Genomic DNA, 21,812 nt, shown 5'->3' with positions numbered 1-21,812 from the left:
TGCACCACAGGATCCATTAAAAACACTCTCACTGATCACCATATTTTGCACAAACAGAGCTGTTCGATATTCGAAACAAGTCATTAATATCATCGAGGTGCCTGGCTAGCTCAGTCGGTAGAGCATGAGACTCTTAATCTCAGGGTCGTGGGTTCGAGCCCCACGTTGGGCGGTCCTTTTCTCTGCCGAAGAACCAACTCACTTTGCAAACAGCCATTCGTTTGGACTTTCGAGCAGGCTTGCCACCCTGCATTGCTGAAGTGTCAGGCATTGCTGGTGATACAGAAGACTATGAATTTGAATCCTAGCTTTGCCTGCTCTCTGACATTTTATCTCAATGACATACCTATTACTTGTGAAACGTCCTCCTAAATGGCTGGAATAAATGCTCCTTTACTGGACAAGAAATAGATAAGCAGAGTGTTCAAGAAAAATACTTGCTCCTGGTGAGGCTCAAACTCACAACCTTGTCATCGATTTGATGCATACTGATGTATAACTACTACACGCTAACGATTGCACCACAGGATCCATTAAAAACACTCTCACTGATCACCATATTTTGCACAAACAGAGCTGTTCAATATTCGAAACAAGTCAAAAATGTCAACGAGGTGCCTGGCTAGCTCAGTCGGTGGAGCATGAGACTCTTAATCTCAGGGTCGTCGGTTCGAGCCCCACGTTGGGCGGTCCTTTTCTCCGCCGAAGAACCAACTCACTTTGCAAACAGCCATTCGTTTGGACTTTCGAGCAGGCTTGCCACACTGCATTGCTGAAGTGTCAGGCATTGCTGGTGATACAGAAGACTATGAATTTGAATCCTAGCTTTGCCTGCTCTCTGACATTTTATCTCAATGACATACCTATTACTTATGAAACGTCCTCCTAAATGGCTGGAATAAATGCTCCTTTACTGGACAAGAAATAGATAAGCAGAGTGTTCAAGAAAAATACTTGCTCCTGGTGAGGCTCAAACTCACAACCTTGTCATCGATTTGATGCATACTGATGTATAACTACTACACGCTAACGATTGCACCACAGGATCCATTAAAAACACTCTCACTGATCACCATATTTTGCACAAACAGAGCTGTTCGATATTCGAAACAAGTCATTAATATCATCGAGATGCCTGGCTAGCTCAGTCGGTAGAGCATGAGACTCTTAATCTCAGGGTCGTGGGTTCGAGCCCCACGTTGGGCGGTCCTTTTCTCCGCCGAAGAACCAACTCACTTTGCAAACAGCCATTCGTTTCGACTTTCGAGCAGGCTTGCCACCCTGCGTTGCTGAAGTGTCAGGCATTGCTGGTGATACAGAAGACTATGAATTTGAATCCTAGCTTTGCCTGCTCTCTGACATTTTATCTCAATGACATACCTATTACTTATGAAACGTCCTCCTAAATGGCTTGAATAAATGCTCCTTTACTGGACAAGAAATAGATAAGCAGAGTGTTCAAGAAAAATACTTGCTCCTGGTGAGGCTCAAACTCACAACCTTGTCATCGATTTGATGCATACTGATGTATAACTACTACACGCTAACGATTGCACCACAGGATCCATTAAAAACACTCTCACTGATCACCATATTTTGCACAAACAGAGCTGTTCGATATTCGAAACAAGTCATTAATATCATCGAGGTGCCTGGCTAGCTCAGTCGGTAGAGCATGAGACTCTTAATCTCAGGGTCGTGGGTTCGAGCCCCACGTTGGGCGGTCCTTTTCTCCGCCGAAGCACCAACTCACTTTGCAAACAGCCATTCGTTTGGACTTTCGAGCAGGCTTGCCACCCTGCGTTGCTGAAGTGTCAGGCATTGCTGGTGATACAGAAGACTATGAATTTGAATCCTAGCTTTGCCTGCTCTCTGACATTTTATCTCAATGACATACCTATTACTTATGAAACGTCCTCCTAAATGGCTGGAATAAATGCTCCTTTACTGGACAAGAAATAGATAAGCAGAGTGTTCAAGAAAAATACTTGCTCCTGGTGAGGCTCAAACTCACAACCTTGTCATCGATTTGATGCATACTGATGTATAACTACTACACGCTAACGATTGCACCACAGGATCCATTAAAAACACTCTCACTGATCACCATATTTTGCACAAACAGAGCTGTTCGATATTCGAAACAAGTCATTAATATCATTGAGGTGCCTGGCTAGCTCAGTCGGTAGAGCATGAGACTCTTAATCTCAGGGTCGTGGGTTCGAGCCCCACGTTGGGCGCTGCTTTTCTCTGCCGAAGAACCAACTCACTTTGCAAACAGCCATTCGTTTCGACTTTCGAGCAGGCTTGCCACCCTGCATTGCTGAAGTGTCAGGCATTGCTGGTGATACAGAAGACTATGAATTTGAATCCTACCTTTGCCTGCTCTCTGACATTTTATCTCAATGACATACCTATTACTTGTGAAACGTCCTCCTAAATGGCTGGAATAAATGCTCCTTTACTGGACAAGAAATAGATAAGCAGAGTGTTCAAGAAAAATACTTGCTCCTGGTGAGGCTCAAACTCACAACCTTGTCATCGATTTGATGCATACTGATGTATAACTACTACACGCTAACGATTGCACCACAGGATCCATTAAAAACACTCTCACTGATCACCATATTTTGCACAAACAGAGCTGTTCGATATTCGAAACAAGTCATTAATATCATCGAGATGCCTGGCTAGCTCAGTCGGTAGAGCATGAGACTCTTAATCTCAGGGTCGTGGGTTCGAGCCCCACGTTGGGCGGTCCTTTTCTCCGCCGAAGCACCAACTCACTTTGCAAACAGCCATTCGTTTCGACTTTCGAGCAGGCTTGCCACCCTGCATTGCTGAAGTGTCAGGCATTGCTGGTGATACAGAAGACTATGAATTTGAATCCTACCTTTGCCTGCTCTCTGACATTTTATCTCAATGACATACCTATTACTTATGAAACGTCCTCCTAAATGGCTGGAATAAATGCTCCTTTACTGGACAAGAAATAGATAAGCAGAGTGTTCAAGAAAAATACTTGCTCCTGGTGAGGCTCAAACTCACAACCTTGTCATCGATTTGATGCATACTGATGTATAACTACTACACGCTAACGATTGCACCACAGGATCCATTAAAAACACTCTCACTGATCACCATATTTTGCACAAACAGAGCTGTTCGATATTCGAAACAAGTCAATAAAATCATTGAGATGCCTGGCTAGCTCAGTCGGTAGAGCATGAGACTCTTAATCTCAGGGTCGTGGGTTCGAGCCCCACGTTGGGCGGTCCTTTTCTCCGCCGAAGCACCAACTCACTTTGCAAACAGCCATTCGTTTGGACTTTCGAGCAGGCTTGCCACCCTGCGTTGCTGAAATGTCAGGCATTGCTGGTGATACAGAAGACTATGAATTTGAATCCTAGCTTTGCCTGCTCTCTGACATTTTATCTCAATGACATACCTATTACTTATGAAACGTCCTCCTAAATGGCTGGAATAAATGCTCCTTTACTGGACAAGAAATAGATAAGCAGAGTGTTCAAGAAAAATACTTGCTCCTGGTGAGGCTCAAACTCACAACCTTGTCATCGATTTGATGCATACTGATGTATAACTACTACACGCTAACGATTGCACCACAGGATCCATTAAAAACACTCTCACTGATCACCATATTTTGCACAAACAGAGCTGTTCGATATTCGAAACAAGTCATTAATATCATTGAGGTTCCTGGCTAGCTCAGTCGGTAGAGCATGAGACTCTTAATCTCAGGGTCCTGGGTTCGAGCCCCACGTTGGGCGCTCCTTTTCTCTGCCGAAGAACCAACTCACTTTGCAAACAGCCATTCGTTTCGACTTTCGAGCAGGCTTGCCACCCTGCATTGCTGAAGTGTCAGGCATTGCTGGTGATACAGAAGACTATGAATTTGAATCCTAGCTTTGCCTGCTCTCTGACATTTTATCTCAATGACATACCTATTACTTATGAAACGTCCTCCGAAATGGATTGAATAAATGCTCCTTTACTGGACAAGAAATAGATGAGCAGAGTGTTCAAGAAAAATACTTGCTCCTGGTGAGGCTCAAACTCACAACGTTGTCATCGATTTGATGCATACTGATGTATAAGTACCTCACGCTAACGATTGCACCACAGGATCCATTAAAAACACTCTCACTGATCACCATATTTTTGCACAAACAGAGCTGTTCGATATTCGAAACAAGTCAATAAACGATTGAGATGCCTGGCTAGCTCAGTCGGTAGAGCATGAGACTCTTAATCTCAGGGTCGTGGGTTCGAGCCCCACGTTGGGCGGTCCTTTTCTCCGCCGAAGCACCAACTCACTTTGCAAACAGCCATTCGTTTGGACTTTCGAGCAGGCTTGCCACCCTGCGTTGCTGAAGTGTCAGGCATAGCTGGTGATACAGAAGACTATGAATTTGAATCCTAGCTTTGCCTGCTCTCTGACATTTTATCTCAATGACATACCTATTACTTGTGAAACGTCCTCCTAAATGGCTGGAATAAATGCTCCTTTACTGGACAAGAAATAGATAAGCAGAGTGTTCAAGAAAAATACTTGCTCCTGGTGAGGCTCAAACTCACAACCTTGTCATCGATTTGATGCATACTGATGTATAACTACTACACGCTAACGATTGCACCACAGGATCCATTAAAAACACTCTCACTGATCACCATATTTTGCACAAACAGAGCTGTTCGATATTCGAAACAAGTCATTAATATCATCGAGGTGCCTGGCTAGCTCAGTCGGTAGAGCATGAGACTCTTAATCTCAGGGTCGTGGGTTCGAGCCCCACGTTGGGCGGTCCTTTTCTCCGCCCGAAGCACCAACTCACTTTGCAAACAGCCATTCGTTTCGACTTTCGAGCAGGCTTGCCACCCTGCATTGCTGAAGTGTCAGGCATTGCTGGTGATACAGAAGACTATGAATTTGAATCCTAGCTTTGCCTGCTCTCTGACATTTTATCTCAATGACATACCTATTACTTATGAAACGTCCTCCTAAATGGCTGGAATAAATGCTCCTTTACTGGACAAGAAATAGATAAGCAGAGTGTTCAAGAAAAATACTTGCTCCTGGTGAGGCTCAAACTCACAACCTTGTCATCGATTTGATGCATACTGATGTATAACTACTACACGCTAACGATTGCACCACAGGATCCATTAAAAACACTCTCACTGATCACCATATTTTGCACAAACAGAGCTGTTCGATATTCGAAACAAGTCATTAATATCATCGAGGTGCCTGGCTAGCTCAGTCGGTAGAGCATGAGACTCTTAATCTCAGGGTCGTGGGTTCGAGCCCCACGTTGGGCGGTCCTTTTCTCCGCCGAAGAACCAACTCACTTTGCAAACAGCCATTCGTTTGGACTTTCGAGCAGGCTTGCCACCCTGCATTGCTGAAGTGTCAGGCATTGCTGGTGATACAGAAGACTATGAATTTGAATCCTAGCTTTGCCTGCTCTCTGACATTTTATCTCAATGACATACCTATTACTTATGAAACGTCCTCCTAAATGGCTGGAATAAATGCTCCTTTACTGGACAAGAAATAGATAAGCAGAGTGTTCAAGAAAAATACTTGCTCCTGGTGAGGCTCAAACTCACAACCTTGTCATCGATTTGATGCATACTGATGTATAACTACTACACGCTAACGATTGCACCACAGGATCCATTAAAAACACTCTCACTGATCACCATATTTTGCACAAACAGAGCTGTTCGATATTCGAAACAAGTCATAAATATCATCGAGGTTCCTGGCTAGCTCAGTCGGTAGAGCATGAGACTCTTAATCTCAGGGTCGTGGGTTCGAGCCCCACGTTGGGCGCTCCTTTTCTCTGCCGAAGAACCAACTCACTTTGCAAACAGCCATTCGTTTGGACTTTCGAGCAGGCTTGCCACACTGCATTGCTGAAGTGTCAGGCATTGCTGGTGATACAGAAGACTATGAATTTGAATCCTAGCTTTGCCTGCTCTCTGACATTTTATCTCAATGACATACCTATTACTTATGAAACGTCCTCCTAAATGGCTGGAATAAATGCTCCTTTACTGGACAAGAAATAGATAAGCAGAGTGTTCAAGAAAAATACTTGCTCCTGGTGAGGCTCAAACTCACAACCTTGTCATCGATTTGATGCATACTGATGTATAAGTACCTCACGCTAACGATTGCACCACAGGATCCATTAAAAACACTCTCACTGATCACCATATTTTTGCACAAACAGAGCTGTTCGATATTCGAAACAAGTCAATAAACCATTGAGATGCCTGGCTAGCTCAGTCGGTAGAGCATGAGACTCTTAATCTCAGGGTCGTGGGTTCGAGCCCCACGTTGGGCGGTCCTTTTCTCCGCCGAAGCACCAACTCACTTTGCAAACCGCCATTCGTTTGGACTTTCGAGCAGGCTTGCCACCCTGCATTGCTGAAGTGTCAGGCATTGCTGGTGATACAGAAGACTATGAATTTGAATCCTAGCTTTGCCTGCTCTCTGACATTTTATCTCAATGACATACCTATTACTTATGAAACGTCCTCCTAAATGGCTGGAATAAATGCTCCTTTACTGGACAAGAAATAGATAAGCAGAGTGTTCAAGAAAAATACTTGCTCCTGGTGAGGCTCAAACTCACAACCTTGTCATCGATTTGATGCATACTGATGTATAACTACTACACGCTAACGATTGCACCACAGGATCCATTAAAAACACTCTCACTGATCACCATATTTTGCACAAACAGAGCTGTTCGATATTCGAAACAAGTCATTAATATCATCGAGGTGCCTGGCTAGCTCAGTCGGTAGAGCATGAGACTCTTAATCTCAGGGTCGTGGGTTCGAGCCCCACGTTGGGCGGTCCTTTTCTCCGCCGAAGCACCAACTCACTTTGCAAACAGCCATTCGTTTCGACTTTCGAGCAGGCTTGCCACCCTGCATTGCTGAAGTGTCAGGCATTGCTGGTGATACAGAAGACTATGAATTTGAATCCTAGCTTTGCCTGCTCTCTGACATTTTATCTCAATGACATACCTATTACTTATGAAACGTCCTCCTAAATGGCTTGAATAAATGCTCCTTTACTGGACAAGAAATAGATAAGCAGAGTGTTCAAGAAAAATACTTGCTCCTGGTGAGGCTCAAACTCACAACCTTGTCATCGATTTGATGCATACTGATGTATAACTACTACACGCTAACGATTGCACCACAGGATCCATTAAAAACACTCTCACTGATCACCATATTTTGCACAAACAGAGCTGTTCGATATTCGAAACAAGTCATTAATATCATTGAGGTGCCTGGCTAGCTCAGTCGGTAGAGCATGAGACTCTTAATCTCAGGGTCGTGGGTTCGAGCCCCACGTTGGGCGGTCCTTTTCTCCGCCGAAGCACCAACTCACTTTGCAAACAGCCATTCGTTTGGACTTTCGAGCAGGCTTGCCACCCTGCATTGCTGAAGTGTCAGGCATTGCTGGTGATACAGAAGACTATGAATTTGAATCCTAGCTTTGCCTGCTCTCTGACATTTTATCTCAATGACATACCTATTACTTATGAAACGTCCTCCTAAATGGCTGGAATAAATGCTCCTTTACTGGACAAGAAATAGATAAGCAGAGTGTTCAAGAAAAATACTTGCTCCTGGTGAGGCTCAAACTCACAACCTTGTCATCGATTTGATGCATACTGATGTATAACTACTACACGCTAACGATTGCACCACAGGATCCATTAAAAACACTCTCACTGATCACCATATTTTGCACAAACAGAGCTGTTCGATATTCGAAACAAGTCATTAATATCATCGAGGTGCCTGGCTAGCTCAGTCGGTAGAGCATGAGACTCTTAATCTCAGGGTCGTGGGTTCGAGCCCCACGTTGGGCGGTCCTTTTCTCCGCCGAAGCACCAACTCACTTTGCAAACAGCCATTCGTTTCGACTTTCGAGCAGGCTTGCCACCCTGCATTGCTGAAGTGTCAGGCATTGCTGGTGATACAGAAGACTATGAATTTGAATCCTACCTTTGCCTGCTCTCTGACATTTTATCTCAATGACATACCTATTACTTATGAAACGTCCTCCTAAATGGCTGGAATAAATGCTCCTTTACTGGACAAGAAATAGATAAGCAGAGTGTTCAAGAAAAATACTTGCTCCTGGTGAGGCTCAAACTCACAACCTTGTCATCGATTTGATGCATACTGATGTATAACTACTACACGCTAACGATTGCACCACAGGATCCATTAAAAACACTCTCACTGATCACCATATTTTGCACAAACAGAGCTGTTCGATATTCGAAACAAGTCATTAATATCATCGAGATGCCTGGCTAGCTCAGTCGGTAGAGCATGAGACTCTTAATCTCAGGGTCCTGGGTTCGAGCCCCACGTTGGGCGCTGCTTTTCTCTGCCGAAGAACCAACTCACTTTGCAAACAGCCATTCGTTTCGACTTTCGAGCAGGCTTGCCACCCTGCATTGCTGAAGTGTCAGGCATTGCTGGTGATACAGAAGACTATGAATTTGAATCCTACCTTTGCCTGCTCTCTGACATTTTATCTCAATGACATACCTATTACTTGTGAAACGTCCTCCTAAATGGCTGGAATAAATGCTCCTTTACTGGACAAGAAATAGATAAGCAGAGTGTTCAAGAAAAATACTTGCTCCTGGTGAGGCTCAAACTCACAACCTTGTCATCGATTTGATGCATACTGATGTATAACTACTACACGCTAACGATTGCACCACAGGATCCATTAAAAACACTCTCACTGATCACCATATTTTGCACAAACAGAGCTGTTCGATATTCGAAACAAGTCATTAACATCATTGAGGTGCCTGGCTAGCTCAGTCGGTAGAGCATGAGACTCTTAATCTCAGGGTCGTGGGTTCGAGCCCCACGTTGGGCGGTCCTTTTCTCTGCCGAAGAACCAACTCACTTTGCAAACAGCCATTCGTTTGGACTTTCGAGCAGGCTTGCCACCCTGCATTGCTGAAGTGTCAGGCATTGCTGGTGATACAGAAGACTATGAATTTGAATCCTAGCTTTGCCTGCTCTCTGACATTTTATCTCAATGACATACCTATTACTTATGAAACGTCCTCCTAAATGGCTGGAATAAATGCTCCTTTACTGGACAAGAAATAGATAAGCAGAGTGTTCAAGAAAAATACTTGCTCCTGGTGAGGCTCAAACTCACAACCTTGTCATCGATTTGATGCATACTGATGTATAACTACTACACGCTAACGATTGCACCACAGGATCCATTAAAAACACTCTCACTGATCACCATATTTTGCACAAACAGAGCTGTTCGATATTCGAAACAAGTCATTAATATCATCGAGGTGCCTGGCTAGCTCAGTCGGTAGAGCATGAGACTCTTAATCTCAGGGTCGTGGGTTCGAGCCCCACGTTGGGCGCTCCTTTTCTCCGCCGAAGAACCAACTCACTTTGCAAACAGCCATTCGTTTCGACTTTCGAGCAGGCTTGCCACCCTGCATTGCTGAAGTGTCAGGCATTGCTGGTGATACAGAAGACTATGAATTTGAATCCTAGCTTTGCCTGCTCTCTGACATTTTATCTCAATGACATACCTATTACTTATGAAACGTCCTCCGAAATGGATTGAATAAATGCTCCTTTACTGGACAAGAAATAGATAAGCAGAGTGTTCAAGAAAAATACTTGCTCCTGGTGAGGCTCAAACTCACAACCTTGTCATCGATTTGATGCATACTGATGTATAACTACCTACACGCTAACGATTGCACCACAGGATCCATTAAAAACACTCTCACTGATCACCATATTTTTGCACAAACAGAGCTGTTCGATATTCGAAACAAGTCAATAAACGATTGAGATGCCTGGCTAGCTCAGTCGGTAGAGCATGAGACTCTTAATCTCAGGGTCGTGGGTTCGAGCCCCACGTTGGGTGATCCTTTTCTCCGCCGAAGCACCAACTCACTTTGCAAACCGCCATTCGTTTGGACTTTCGAGCAGGCTTGCCACCCTGCGTTGCTGAAGTGTCAGGCATAGCTGGTGATACAGAAGACTATGAATTTGAATCCTAGCTTTGCCTGCTCTCTGACATTTTATCTAAATGACATACCTATTACTTGTGAAACGTCCTCCTAAATGGCTGGAATAAATGCTCCTTTACTGGACAAGAAATAGATAAGCAGAGTGTTCAAGAAAAATACTTGCTCCTGGTGAGGCTCAAACTCACAACCTTGTCATCGATTTGATGCATACTGATGTATAACTACTACACGCTAACGATTGCACCACAGGATCCATTAAAAACACTCTCACTGATCACCATATTTTGCACAAACAGAGCTGTTCGATATTCGAAACAAGTCATTAATATCATCGAGGTGCCTGGCTAGCTCAGTCGGTAGAGCATGAGACTCTTAATCTCAGGGTCGTGGGTTCGAGCCCCACGTTGGGCGGTCCTTTTCTCCGCCGAAGAACCAACTCACTTTGCAAACAGCCATTCGTTTCGACTTTCGAGCAGGCTTGCCACCCTGCATTGCTGAAGTGTCAGGCATTGCTGGTGATACAGAAGACTATGAATTTGAATCCTACCTTTGCCTGCTCTCTGACATTTTATCTCAATGACATACCTATTACTTATGAAACGTCCTCCTAAATGGCTGGAATAAATGCTCCTTTACTGGACAAGAAATAGATAAGCAGAGTGTTCAAGAAAAATACTTGCTCCTGGTGAGGCTCAAACTCACAACCTTGTCATCGATTTGATGCATACTGATGTATAACTACTACACGCTAACGATTGCACCACAGGATCCATTAAAAACACTCTCACTGATCACCATATTTTGCACAAACAGAGCTGTTCGATATTCGAAACAAGTCATTAAACTATTGAGGTGCCTGGCTAGCTCAGTCGGTAGAGCATGAGACTCTTAATCTCAGGGTCGTGGGTTCGAGCCCCACGTTGGGCGGTCCTTTTCTCCGACGAAGCACCAACTCACTTTGCAAACAGCCATTCGTTTCGACTTTCGAGCAGGCTTGCCACCCTGCGTTGCTGAAGTGTCAGGCATTGCTGGTGATACAGAAGACTATGAATTTGAATCCTAGCTTTGCCTGCTCTCTGACATTTTATCTCAATGACATACCTATTACTTATGAAACGTCCTCCTAAATGGCTGGAATAAATGCTCCTTTACTGGACAAGAAATAGATAAGCAGAGTGTTCAAGAAAAATACTTGCTCCTGGTGAGGCTCAAACTCACAACCTTGTCATCGATTTGATGCATACTGATGTATAACTACTACACGCTAACGATTGCACCACAGGATCCATTAAAAACACTCTCACTGATCACCATATTTTGCACAAACAGAGCTGTTCGATATTCGAAACAAGTCATTAATATCATCGAGATTCCTGGCTAGCTCAGTCGGTAGAGCATGAGACTCTTAATCTCAGGGTCGTGGGTTCGAGCCCCACGTTGGGCGGTCCTTTTCTCCGCCGAAGAACCAACTCACTTTGCAAACAGCCATTCGTTTGGACTTTCGAGCAGGCTTGCCACCCTGCGTTGCTGAAGTGTCAGGCATTGCTGGTGATACAGAAGACTATGAATTTGAATCCTACCTTTGCCTGCTCTCTGACATTTTATCTCAATGACATACCTATTACTTGTGAAACGTCCTCCTAAATGGCTGGAATAAATGCTCCTTTACTGGACAAGAAATAGATAAGCAGAGTGTTCAAGAAAAATACTTGCTCCTGGTGAGGCTCAAACTCACAACCTTGTCATCGATTTGATGCATACTGATGTATAACTACTACACGCTAACGATTGCACCACAGGATCCATTAAAAACACTCTCACTGATCACCATATTTTGCACAAACAGAGCTGTTCGATATTCGAAACAAGTCATTAATATCATCGAGGTGCCTGGCTAGCTCAGTCGGTAGAGCATGAGACTCTTAATCTCAGGGTCGTGGGTTCGAGCCCCACGTTGGGCGGTCCTTTTCTCCGCCGAAGCACCAACTCACTTTGCAAACAGCCATTCGTTTGGACTTTCGAGCAGGCTTGCCACCCTGCATTGCTGAAGTGTCAGGCATTGCTGGTGATACAGAAGACTATGAATTTGAATCCTAGCTTTGCCTGCTCTCTGACATTTTATCTCAATGACATACCTATTACTTATGAAACGTCCTCCTAAATGGCTGGAATAAATGCTCCTTTACTGGACAAGAAATAGATAAGCAGAGTGTTCAAGAAAAATACTTGCTCCTGGTGAGGCTCAAACTCACAACCTTGTCATCGATTTGATGCATACTGATGTATAACTACTACACGCTAACGATTGCACCACAGGATCCATTAAAAACACTCTCACTGATCACCATATTTTGCACAAACAGAGCTGTTCGATATTCGAAACAAGTCATTAATATCATCGAGGTGCCTGGCTAGCTCAGTCGGTAGAGCATGAGACTCTTAATCTCAGGGTCGTGGGTTCGAGCCCCACGTTGGGCGGTCCTTTTCTCCGCCGAAGCACCAACTCACTTTGCAAACAGCCATTCGTTTGGACTTTCGAGCAGGCTTGCCACCCTGCGTTGCTGAAGTGTCAGGCATTGCTGGTGATACAGAAGACTATGAATTTGAATCCTAGCTTTGCCTGCTCTCTGACATTTTATCTCAATGACATACCTATTACTTATGAAACGTCCTCCTAAATGGCTGGAATAAATGCTCCTTTACTGGACAAGAAATAGATAAGCAGAGTGTTCAAGAAAAATACTTGCTCCTGGTGAGGCTCAAACTCACAACCTTGTCATCGATTTGATGCATACTGATGTATAACTACTACACGCTAACGATTGCACCACAGGATCCATTAAAAACACTCTCACTGATCACCATATTTTGCACAAACAGAGCTGTTCGATATTCGAAACAAGTCATTAATATCATCGAGATGCCTGGCTAGCTCAGTCGGTAGAGCATGAGACTCTTAATCTCAGGGTCCTGGGTTCGAGCCCCACGTTGGGCGCTGCTTTTCTCTGCCGAAGAACCAACTCACTTTGCAAACAGCCATTCGTTTCGACTTTCGAGCAGGCTTGCCACCCTGCATTGCTGAAGTGTCAGGCATTGCTGGTGATACAGAAGACTATGAATTTGAATCCTAGCTTTGCCTGCTCTCTGACATTTTATCTCAATGACATACCTATTACTTATGAAACGTCCTCCTAAATGGCTGGAATAAATGCTCCTTTACTGGACAAGAAATAGATAAGCAGAGTGTTCAAGAAAAATACTTGCTCCTGGTGAGGCTCAAACTCACAACCTTGTCATCGATTTGATGCATACTGATGTATAACTACTACACGCTAACGATTGCACCACAGGATCCATTAAAAACACTCTCACTGATCACCATATTTTGCACAAACAGAGCTGTTCGATATTCGAAACAAGTCATTAATATCATCGAGATGCCTGGCTAGCTCAGTCGGTAGAGCATGAGACTCTTAATCTCAGGGTCGTGGGTTCGAGCCCCACGTTGGGCGGTCCTTTTCTCCGCCGAAGCACCAACTCACTTTGCAAACAGCCATTCGTTTCGACTTTCGAGCAGGCTTGCCACCCTGCGTTGCTGAAGTGTCAGGCATTGCTGGTGATACAGAAGACTATGAATTTGAATCCTAGCTTTGCCTGCTCTCTGACATTTTATCTCAATGACATACCTATTACTTATGAAACGTCCTCCTAAATGGCTTGAATAAATGCTCCTTTACTGGACAAGAAATAGATAAGCAGAGTGTTCAAGAAAAATACTTGCTCCTGGTGAGGCTCAAACTCACAACCTTGTCATCGATTTGATGCATACTGATGTATAACTACTACACGCTAACGATTGCACCACAGGATCCATTAAAAACACTCTCACTGATCACCATATTTTGCACAAACAGAGCTGTTCGATATTCGAAACAAGTCATTAATATCATCGAGATGCCTGGCTAGCTCAGTCGGTAGAGCATGAGACTCTTAATCTCAGGGTCGTGGGTTCGAGCCCCACGTTGGGCGGTCCTTTTCTCCGCCGAAGAACCAACTCACTTTGCAAACAGCCATTCGTTTGGACTTTCGAGCAGGCTTGCCACCCTGCGTTGCTGAAGTGTCAGGCATAGCTGGTGATACAGAAGACTATGAATTTGAATCCTAGCTTTGCCTGCTCTCTGACATTTTATCTCAATGACATACCTATTACTTATGAAACGTCCTCCTAAATGGCTGGAATAAATGCTCCTTTACTGGACAAGAAATAGATAAGCAGAGTGTTCAAGAAAAATACTTGCTCCTGGTGAGGCTCAAACTCACAACCTTGTCATCGATTTGATGCATACTGATGTATAACTACTACACGCTAACGATTGCACCACAGGATCCATTAAAAACACTCTCACTGATCACCATATTTTGCACAAACAGAGCTGTTCGATATTCGAAACAAGTCATTAATATCATCGAGGTTCCTGGCTAGCTCAGTCGGTAGAGCATGAGACTCTTAATCTCAGGGTCGTGGGTTCGAGCCCCACGTTGGGCGCTCCTTTTCTCCGCCGAAGCACCAACTCACTTTGCAAACAGCCATTCGTTTCGACTTTCGAGCAGGCTTGCCACCCTGCATTGCTGAAGTGTCAGGCATTGCTGGTGATACAGAAGACTATGAATTTGAATCCTACCTTTGCCTGCTCTCTGACATTTTATCTCAATGACATACCTATTACTTGTGAAACGTCCTCCTAAATGGCTTGAATAAATGCTCCTTTACTGGACAAGAAATAGATAAGCAGAGTGTTCAAGAAAAATACTTGCTCCTGGTGAGGCTCAAACTCACAACCTTGTCATCGATTTGATGCATACTGATGTATAACTACTTCACGCTAACGATTGCACCACAGGATCCATTAAAAACACTCTCACTGATCACCATATTTTTGCACAAACAGAGCTGTTCGATATTCGAAACAAGTCATTAAACCATTGAGATGCCTGGCTAGCTCAGTCGGTAGAGCATGAGACTCTTAATCTCAGGGTCGTGGGTTCGAGCCCCACGTTGGGCGGTCCTTTTCTCCGCCCGAAGCACCAACTCACTTTGCAAACAGCCATTCGTTTGGACTTTCGAGCAGGCTTGCCACCCTGCGTTGCTGAAGTGTCAGGCATTGCTGGTGATACAGAAGACTATGAATTTGAATCCTAGCTTTGCCTGCTCTCTGACATTTTATCTCAATGACATACCTATTACTTGTGAAACGTCCTCCTAAATGGCTGGAATAAATGCTCCTTTACTGGACAAGAAATAGATAAGCAGAGTGTTCAAGAAAAATACTTGCTCCTGGTGAGGCTCAAACTCACAACCTTGTCATCGATTTGATGCATACTGATGTATAACTACTACACGCTAACGATTGCACCACAGGATCCATTAAAAACACTCTCACTGATCACCATATTTTGCACAAACAGAGCTGTTCGATATTCGAAACAAGTCATTAATATCATCGAGGTGCCTGGCTAGCTCAGTCGGTAGAGCATGAGACTCTTAATCTCAGGGTCGTGGGTTCGAGCCCCACGTTGGGCGCTGCTTTTCTCTGCCGAAGAACCAACTCACTTTGCAAACAGCCATTCGTTTCGACTTTCGAGCAGGCTTGCCACCCTGCATTGCTGAAGTGTCAGGCATTGCTGGTGATACAGAAGACTATGAATTTGAATCCTACCTTTGCCTGCTCTCTGACATTTTATCTCAATGACATACCTATTACTTGTGAAACGTCCTCCTAAATGGCTGGAATAAATGCTCCTTTACTGGACAAGAAATAGATAAGCAGAGTGTTCAAGAAAAATACTTGCTCCTGGTGAGGCTCAAACTCACAACCTTGTCATCGATTTGATGCATACTGATGTATAACTACTACACGCTAACGATTGCACCACAGGATCCATTAAAAACACTCTCACTGATCACCATATTTTGCACAAACAGAGCTGTTCGATATTCGAACCAAGTCATTAAACTATCGAGGTGCCTGGCTAGCTCAGTCGGTAGAGCATGAGACTCTTAATCTCAGGGTCGTGGGTTCGAGCCCCACGTTGGGCGGTCCTTTTCTCCGCCGAAGAACCAACTCACTTTGCAAACAGCCATTCGTTTGGACTTTCGAGCAGGCTTGCCACCCTGCGTTGCTGAAGTGTCAGGCATAGCTGGTGATACAGAAGACTATGAATTTGAATCCTAGCTTTGCCTGCTCTCTGACATTTTATCTCAATGACATACCTATTACTTATGAAACGTCCTCCTAAATGGCTGGAATAAATGCTCCTTTACTGGACAAGAAATAGATAAGCAGAGTGTTCAAGAAAAATACTTGCTCCTGGTGAGGCTCAAACTCACAACCTTGTCATCGATTTGATGCATACTGATGTATAACTACTACACGCTAACGATTGCACCACAGGATCCATTAAAAACACTCTCACTGATCACCATATTTTGCACAAACAGAGCTGTTCGATATTCGAAACAAGTCATTAATATCATCGAGGTTCCTGGCTAGCTCAGTCGGTAGAGCATGAGACTCTTAATCTCAGGGTCGTGGGTTCGAGCCCCACGTTGGGCGGTCCTTTTCTCTGCCGAAGAACCAACTCACTTTGCAAACAGCCATTCGTTTGGACTTTCGAGCAGGCTTGCCACCCTGCATTGCTGAAGTGTCAGGCATTGCTGGTGATACAGAAGACTATGAATTTGAATCCTAGCTTTGCCTGCTCTCTGACATTTTATCTCAATGACATACCTATTACTTATGAAACGTCCTCCTAAATGGCTGGAATAAATGCTCCTTTACTGGACAAGAAATAGATAAGCAGAGTGTTCAAGAAAAATACTTGCTCCTGGTGAGGCTCAAACTCACAACCTTGTCATCGATTTGATGCATACTGATGTATAACTACTACACGCTAACGATTGCACCACAGGATCCATTAAAAACACTCTCACTGATCACCATATTTTGCACAAACAGAGCTGTTCGATATTCGAAACAAGTCATTAATATCATCGAGGTGCCTGGCTAGCTCAGTCGGTAGAGCATGAGACTCTTAATCTCAGGGTCGTGGGTTCGAGCCCCACGTTGGGCGCTCCTTTTCTCCGCCGAAGCACCAACTCACTTTGCAAACAGCCATTCGTTTGGACTTTCGAGCAGGCTTGCCACCCTGCATTGCTGAAGTGTCAGGCATTGCTGGTGATACAGAAGACTATGAATTTGAATCCTAGCTTTGCCTGCTCTCTGACATTTTATCTCAATGACATACCTATTACTTATGAAACGTCCTCCTAAATGGCTGGAATAAATGCTCCTTTACTGGACAAGAAATAGATAAGCAGAGTGTTCAAGAAAAATACTTGCTCCTGGTGAGGCTCAAACTCACAACCTTGTCATCGATTTGATGCATACTGATGTATAACTACTACACGCTAACGATTGCACCACAGGATCCATTAAAAACACTCTCACTGATCACCATATTTTGCACAAACAGAGCTGTTCGATATTCGAAACAAGTCATTAATATCATCGAGGTGCCTGGCTAGCTCAGTCGGTAGAGCATGAGACTCTTAATCTCAGGGTCGTGGGTTCGAGCCCCACGTTGGGCGGTCCTTTTCTCCGCCGAAGAACCAACTCACTTTGCAAACAGCCATTCGTTTCGACTTTCGAGCAGGCTTGCCACCCTGCATTGCTGAAGTGTCAGGCATTGCTGGTGATACAGAAGACTATGAATTTGAATCCTACCTTTGCCTGCTCTCTGACATTTTATCTCAATGACATACCTATTACTTATGAAACGTCCTCCTAAATGGATGGAATAAATGCTCCTTTACTGGACAAGAAATAGATAAGCAGAGTGTTCAAGAAAAATACTTGCTCCTGGTGAGGCTCAAACTCACAACCTTGTCATCGATTTGATGCATACTGATGTATAACTACTACACGCTAACGATTGCACCACAGGATCCATTAAAAACACTCTCACTGATCACCATATTTTGCACAAACAGAGCTGTTCGATATTCGAAACAAGTCATTAATATCATCGAGGTGCCTGGCTAGCTCAGTCGGTAGAGCATGAGACTCTTAATCTCAGGGTCGTGGGTTCGAGCCCCACGTTGGGCGGTCCTTTTCTCCGCCGAAGAACCAACTCACTTTGCAAACAGCCATTCGTTTGGACTTTCGAGCAGGCTTGCCACCCTGCGTTGCTGAAGTGTCAGGCATAGCTGGTGATACAGAAGACTATGAATTTGAATCCTAGCTTTGCCTGCTCTCTGACATTTTATCTCAATGACATACCTATTACTTATGAAACGTCCTCCTAAATGGCTGGAATAAATGCTCCTTTACTGGACAAGAAATAGATAAGCAGAGTGTTCAAGAAAAATACTTGCTCCTGGTGAGGCTCAAACTCACAACCTTGTCATCGATTTGATGCATACTGATGTATAACTACTACACGCTAACGATTGCACCACAGGATCCATTAAAAACACTCTCACTGATCACCATATTTTGCACAAACAGAGCTGTTCGATATTCGAAACAAGTCATTAATATCATCGAGGTGCCTGGCTAGCTCAGTCGGTAGAGCATGAGACTCTTAATCTCAGGGTCGTGGGTTCGAGCCCCACGTTGGGCGGTCCTTTTCTCCGCCGAAGCACCAACTCACTTTGCAAACAGCCATTCGTTTCGACTTTCGAGCAGGCTTGCCACCCTGCATTGCTGAAGTGTCAGGCATAGCTGGTGATACAGAAGACTATGAATTTGAATCCTAGCTTTGCCTGCTCTCTGACATTTTATCTCAATGACATACCTATTACTTATGAAACGTCCTCCTAAATGGCTTGAATAAATGCTCCTTTACTGGACAAGAAATAGATAAGCAGAGTGTTCAAGAAAAATACTTGCTCCTGGTGAGGCTCAAACTCACAACCTTGTCATCGATTTGATGCATACTGATGTATAACTACTACACGCTAACGATTGCACCACAGGATCCATTAAAAACACTCTCACTGATCACCATATTTTGCACAAACAGAGCTGTTCGATATTCGAAACAAGTCATTAATATCATCGAGATGCCTGGCTAGCTCAGTCGGTAGAGCATGAGACTCTTAATCTCAGGGTCCTGGGTTCGAGCCCCACGTTGGGCGCTGCTTTTCTCTGCCGAAGAACCAACTCACTTTGCAAACAGCCATTCGTTTCGACTTTCGAGCAGGCTTGCCACCCTGCATTGCTGAAGTGTCAGGCATTGCTGGTGATACAGAAGACTATGAATTTGAATCCTACCTTTGCCTGCTCTCTGACATTTTATCTCAATGACATACCTATTACTTGTGAAACGTCCTCCTAAATGGCTGGAATAAATGCTCCTTTACTGGACAAGAAATAGATAAGCAGAGTGTTCAAGAAAAATACTTGCTCCTGGTGAGGCTCAAACTCACAACCTTGTCATCGATTTGATGCATACTGATGTATAACTACTACACGCTAACGATTGCACCACAGGATCCATTAAAAACACTCTCACTGATCACCATATTTTGCACAAACAGAGCTGTTCGATATTCGAAACAAGTCATTAAAATCATTGAGATTCCTGGCTAGCTCAGTCGGTAGAGCATGAGACTCTTAATCTCAGGGTCGTGGGTTCGAGCCCCACGTTGGGCGGTCCTTTTCTCCGCCGAAGAACCAACTCACTTTGCAAACAGCCATTCGTTTGGACTTTCGAGCAGGCTTGCCACCCTGCGTTGCTGAAGTGTCAGGCATAGCTGGTGATACAGAAGACTATGAATTTGAATCCTAGCTTTGCCTGCTCTCTGACATTTTATCTCAATGACATACCTATTACTTATGAAACGTCCTCCTAAATGGCTGGAATAAATGCTCCTTTACTGGACAAGAAATAGATAAGCAGAGTGTTCAAGAAAAATACTTGCTCCTGGTGAGGCTCAAACTCACAACCTTGTCATCGATTTGATGCATACTGATGTATAACTACTACACGCTAACGATTGCACCACAGGATCCATTAAAAACACTCTCACTGATCACCATATTTTGCACAAACAGAGCTGTTCGATATTCGAAACAAGTCATTAATATCATTGAGGTGCCTGGCTAGCTCAGTCGGTAGAGCATGAGACTCTTAATCTCAGGGTCGTGGGTTCGAGCCCCACGTTGGGCGCTCCTTTTCTCCGCCGAAGCACCAACTCACTTTGCAAACAGCCATTCGTTTGGACTTTCGAGCAGGCTTGCCACCCTGCATTGCTGAAGTGTCAGGCATTGCTGGTGATACAGAAGACTATGAATTTGAATCCTAGCTTTGCCTGCTCTCTGACATTTTATCTCAATGACATACCTATTACTTATGAAACGTCCTCCTAAATGGCTGGAATAAATGCTCCTTTACTGGACAAGAAATAGATAAGCAGAGTGTTCAAGAAAAATACTTGCTCCTGGTGAGGCTCAAACTCACAACCTTGTCATCGATTTGATGCATACTGATGTATAACTACTACACGCTAACGATTGCACCACAGGATCCATTAAAAACACTCTCACTGATCACCATATTTTGCACAAACAGAGCTGTTCGATATTCGAAACAAGTCATTAATATCATCGAGGTGCCTGGCTAGCTCAGTCGGTAGAGCATGAGACTCTTAATCTCAGGGTCGTGGGTTCGAGCCCCACGTTGGGCGGTCCTTTTCTCCGCCGAAGCACCAACTCACTTTGCAAACAGCCATTCGTTTGGACTTTCGAGCAGGCTTGCCACCCTGCGTTGCTGAAGTGTCAGGCATTGCTGGTGATACAGAAGACTATGAATTTGAATCCTAGCTTTGCCTGCTCTCTGACATTTTATCTCAATGACATACCTATTACTTATGAAACGTCCTCCTAAATGGCTGGAATAAATGCTCCTTTACTGGACAAGAAATAGATAAGCAGAGTGTTCAAGAAAAATACTTGCTCCTGGTGAGGCTCAAACTCACAACCTTGTCATCGATTTGATGCATACTGATGTATAACTACTACACGCTAACGATTGCACCACAGGATCCATTAAAAACACTCTCACTGATCACCATATTTTGCACAAACAGAGCTGTTCGATATTCGAAACAAGTCATTAATATCATCGAGGTGCCTGGCTAGCTCAGTCGGTAGAGCATGAGACTCTTAATCTCAGGGTCGTGGGTTCGAGCCCCACGTTGGGCGGTCCTTTTCTCCGCCGAAGAACCAACTCACTTTGCAAACAGCCATTCGTTTGGACTTTCGAGCAGGCTTGCCACCCTGCATTGCTGAAGTGTCAGGCATTGCTGGTGATACAGAAGACTATGAATTTGAATCCTAGCTTTGCCTGCTCTCTGACATTTTATCTCAATGACATACCTATTACTTATGAAACGTCCTCCTAAATGGCTGGAATAAATGCTCCTTTACTGGACAAGAAATAGATAAGCAGAGTGTTCAAGAAAAATACTTGCTCCTGGTGAGGCTCAAACTCACAACCTTGTCATCGATTTGATGCATACTGATGTATAACTACTACACGCTAACGATTGCACCACAGGATCCATTAAAAACACTCTCACTGATCACCATATTTTGCACAAACAGAGCTGTTCGATATTCGAAACAAGTCATTAATATCATCGAG

At 44.1% G+C, this 21,812-nt stretch overlaps 31 non-coding genes across 31 annotated transcripts; all 31 read left to right on the top strand.

Annotated features, from left to right (window-relative positions):
* The first annotated feature begins 99 nt into the window (after positions 1-99).
* Positions 100-172, top strand: trnak-cuu (transfer RNA lysine (anticodon CUU)). The gene has a single exon. It is a non-coding gene; the product is annotated as a tRNA-Lys (tRNA).
* Positions 173-1,133: 961 nt separating this feature from the next.
* Positions 1,134-1,206, top strand: trnak-cuu (transfer RNA lysine (anticodon CUU)). The gene has a single exon. It is a non-coding gene; the product is annotated as a tRNA-Lys (tRNA).
* Positions 1,207-1,650: 444 nt separating this feature from the next.
* Positions 1,651-1,723, top strand: trnak-cuu (transfer RNA lysine (anticodon CUU)). Its single transcript has one exon. It is a non-coding gene; the product is annotated as a tRNA-Lys (tRNA).
* A 444-nt stretch (positions 1,724-2,167) lies between these two features.
* Positions 2,168-2,240, top strand: trnak-cuu (transfer RNA lysine (anticodon CUU)). Its single transcript has one exon. It is a non-coding gene; the product is annotated as a tRNA-Lys (tRNA).
* Positions 2,241-2,684: 444 nt separating this feature from the next.
* trnak-cuu (transfer RNA lysine (anticodon CUU)) lies at positions 2,685-2,757 on the top strand. The gene has a single exon. It is a non-coding gene; the product is annotated as a tRNA-Lys (tRNA).
* A 444-nt stretch (positions 2,758-3,201) lies between these two features.
* trnak-cuu (transfer RNA lysine (anticodon CUU)) lies at positions 3,202-3,274 on the top strand. Its single transcript has one exon. It is a non-coding gene; the product is annotated as a tRNA-Lys (tRNA).
* A 961-nt stretch (positions 3,275-4,235) lies between these two features.
* trnak-cuu (transfer RNA lysine (anticodon CUU)) lies at positions 4,236-4,308 on the top strand. Its single transcript has one exon. It is a non-coding gene; the product is annotated as a tRNA-Lys (tRNA).
* A 444-nt stretch (positions 4,309-4,752) lies between these two features.
* Positions 4,753-4,825, top strand: trnak-cuu (transfer RNA lysine (anticodon CUU)). The gene has a single exon. It is a non-coding gene; the product is annotated as a tRNA-Lys (tRNA).
* Positions 4,826-5,270: 445 nt separating this feature from the next.
* Positions 5,271-5,343, top strand: trnak-cuu (transfer RNA lysine (anticodon CUU)). The gene has a single exon. It is a non-coding gene; the product is annotated as a tRNA-Lys (tRNA).
* Positions 5,344-6,304: 961 nt separating this feature from the next.
* trnak-cuu (transfer RNA lysine (anticodon CUU)) lies at positions 6,305-6,377 on the top strand. The gene has a single exon. It is a non-coding gene; the product is annotated as a tRNA-Lys (tRNA).
* Positions 6,378-6,821: 444 nt separating this feature from the next.
* Positions 6,822-6,894, top strand: trnak-cuu (transfer RNA lysine (anticodon CUU)). Its single transcript has one exon. It is a non-coding gene; the product is annotated as a tRNA-Lys (tRNA).
* Positions 6,895-7,338: 444 nt separating this feature from the next.
* Positions 7,339-7,411, top strand: trnak-cuu (transfer RNA lysine (anticodon CUU)). The gene has a single exon. It is a non-coding gene; the product is annotated as a tRNA-Lys (tRNA).
* A 444-nt stretch (positions 7,412-7,855) lies between these two features.
* On the top strand, positions 7,856-7,928 carry trnak-cuu (transfer RNA lysine (anticodon CUU)). The gene has a single exon. It is a non-coding gene; the product is annotated as a tRNA-Lys (tRNA).
* Positions 7,929-8,889: 961 nt separating this feature from the next.
* On the top strand, positions 8,890-8,962 carry trnak-cuu (transfer RNA lysine (anticodon CUU)). Its single transcript has one exon. It is a non-coding gene; the product is annotated as a tRNA-Lys (tRNA).
* Positions 8,963-9,406: 444 nt separating this feature from the next.
* trnak-cuu (transfer RNA lysine (anticodon CUU)) lies at positions 9,407-9,479 on the top strand. Its single transcript has one exon. It is a non-coding gene; the product is annotated as a tRNA-Lys (tRNA).
* Positions 9,480-10,441: 962 nt separating this feature from the next.
* trnak-cuu (transfer RNA lysine (anticodon CUU)) lies at positions 10,442-10,514 on the top strand. The gene has a single exon. It is a non-coding gene; the product is annotated as a tRNA-Lys (tRNA).
* Positions 10,515-10,957: 443 nt separating this feature from the next.
* On the top strand, positions 10,958-11,030 carry trnak-cuu (transfer RNA lysine (anticodon CUU)). Its single transcript has one exon. It is a non-coding gene; the product is annotated as a tRNA-Lys (tRNA).
* Positions 11,031-11,991: 961 nt separating this feature from the next.
* trnak-cuu (transfer RNA lysine (anticodon CUU)) lies at positions 11,992-12,064 on the top strand. Its single transcript has one exon. It is a non-coding gene; the product is annotated as a tRNA-Lys (tRNA).
* Positions 12,065-12,508: 444 nt separating this feature from the next.
* trnak-cuu (transfer RNA lysine (anticodon CUU)) lies at positions 12,509-12,581 on the top strand. Its single transcript has one exon. It is a non-coding gene; the product is annotated as a tRNA-Lys (tRNA).
* A 961-nt stretch (positions 12,582-13,542) lies between these two features.
* On the top strand, positions 13,543-13,615 carry trnak-cuu (transfer RNA lysine (anticodon CUU)). The gene has a single exon. It is a non-coding gene; the product is annotated as a tRNA-Lys (tRNA).
* A 444-nt stretch (positions 13,616-14,059) lies between these two features.
* On the top strand, positions 14,060-14,132 carry trnak-cuu (transfer RNA lysine (anticodon CUU)). The gene has a single exon. It is a non-coding gene; the product is annotated as a tRNA-Lys (tRNA).
* A 961-nt stretch (positions 14,133-15,093) lies between these two features.
* Positions 15,094-15,166, top strand: trnak-cuu (transfer RNA lysine (anticodon CUU)). The gene has a single exon. It is a non-coding gene; the product is annotated as a tRNA-Lys (tRNA).
* Positions 15,167-15,611: 445 nt separating this feature from the next.
* trnak-cuu (transfer RNA lysine (anticodon CUU)) lies at positions 15,612-15,684 on the top strand. Its single transcript has one exon. It is a non-coding gene; the product is annotated as a tRNA-Lys (tRNA).
* Positions 15,685-16,127: 443 nt separating this feature from the next.
* trnak-cuu (transfer RNA lysine (anticodon CUU)) lies at positions 16,128-16,200 on the top strand. The gene has a single exon. It is a non-coding gene; the product is annotated as a tRNA-Lys (tRNA).
* Positions 16,201-17,161: 961 nt separating this feature from the next.
* Positions 17,162-17,234, top strand: trnak-cuu (transfer RNA lysine (anticodon CUU)). The gene has a single exon. It is a non-coding gene; the product is annotated as a tRNA-Lys (tRNA).
* Positions 17,235-17,678: 444 nt separating this feature from the next.
* trnak-cuu (transfer RNA lysine (anticodon CUU)) lies at positions 17,679-17,751 on the top strand. Its single transcript has one exon. It is a non-coding gene; the product is annotated as a tRNA-Lys (tRNA).
* Positions 17,752-18,195: 444 nt separating this feature from the next.
* trnak-cuu (transfer RNA lysine (anticodon CUU)) lies at positions 18,196-18,268 on the top strand. The gene has a single exon. It is a non-coding gene; the product is annotated as a tRNA-Lys (tRNA).
* Positions 18,269-18,712: 444 nt separating this feature from the next.
* On the top strand, positions 18,713-18,785 carry trnak-cuu (transfer RNA lysine (anticodon CUU)). The gene has a single exon. It is a non-coding gene; the product is annotated as a tRNA-Lys (tRNA).
* A 1,478-nt stretch (positions 18,786-20,263) lies between these two features.
* Positions 20,264-20,336, top strand: trnak-cuu (transfer RNA lysine (anticodon CUU)). The gene has a single exon. It is a non-coding gene; the product is annotated as a tRNA-Lys (tRNA).
* Positions 20,337-20,780: 444 nt separating this feature from the next.
* On the top strand, positions 20,781-20,853 carry trnak-cuu (transfer RNA lysine (anticodon CUU)). The gene has a single exon. It is a non-coding gene; the product is annotated as a tRNA-Lys (tRNA).
* Positions 20,854-21,297: 444 nt separating this feature from the next.
* trnak-cuu (transfer RNA lysine (anticodon CUU)) lies at positions 21,298-21,370 on the top strand. The gene has a single exon. It is a non-coding gene; the product is annotated as a tRNA-Lys (tRNA).
* Positions 21,371-21,812: the final 442 nt, after the last annotated feature.

The sequence above is a fragment of the Salmo salar genome, chromosome ssa12 (genome assembly GCF_905237065.1).
Source record: "Salmo salar chromosome ssa12, Ssal_v3.1, whole genome shotgun sequence".
NCBI lineage: Eukaryota > Metazoa > Chordata > Actinopteri > Salmoniformes > Salmonidae > Salmo > Salmo salar.
This window is presented reverse-complemented; position numbering and strand designations above follow the sequence as displayed.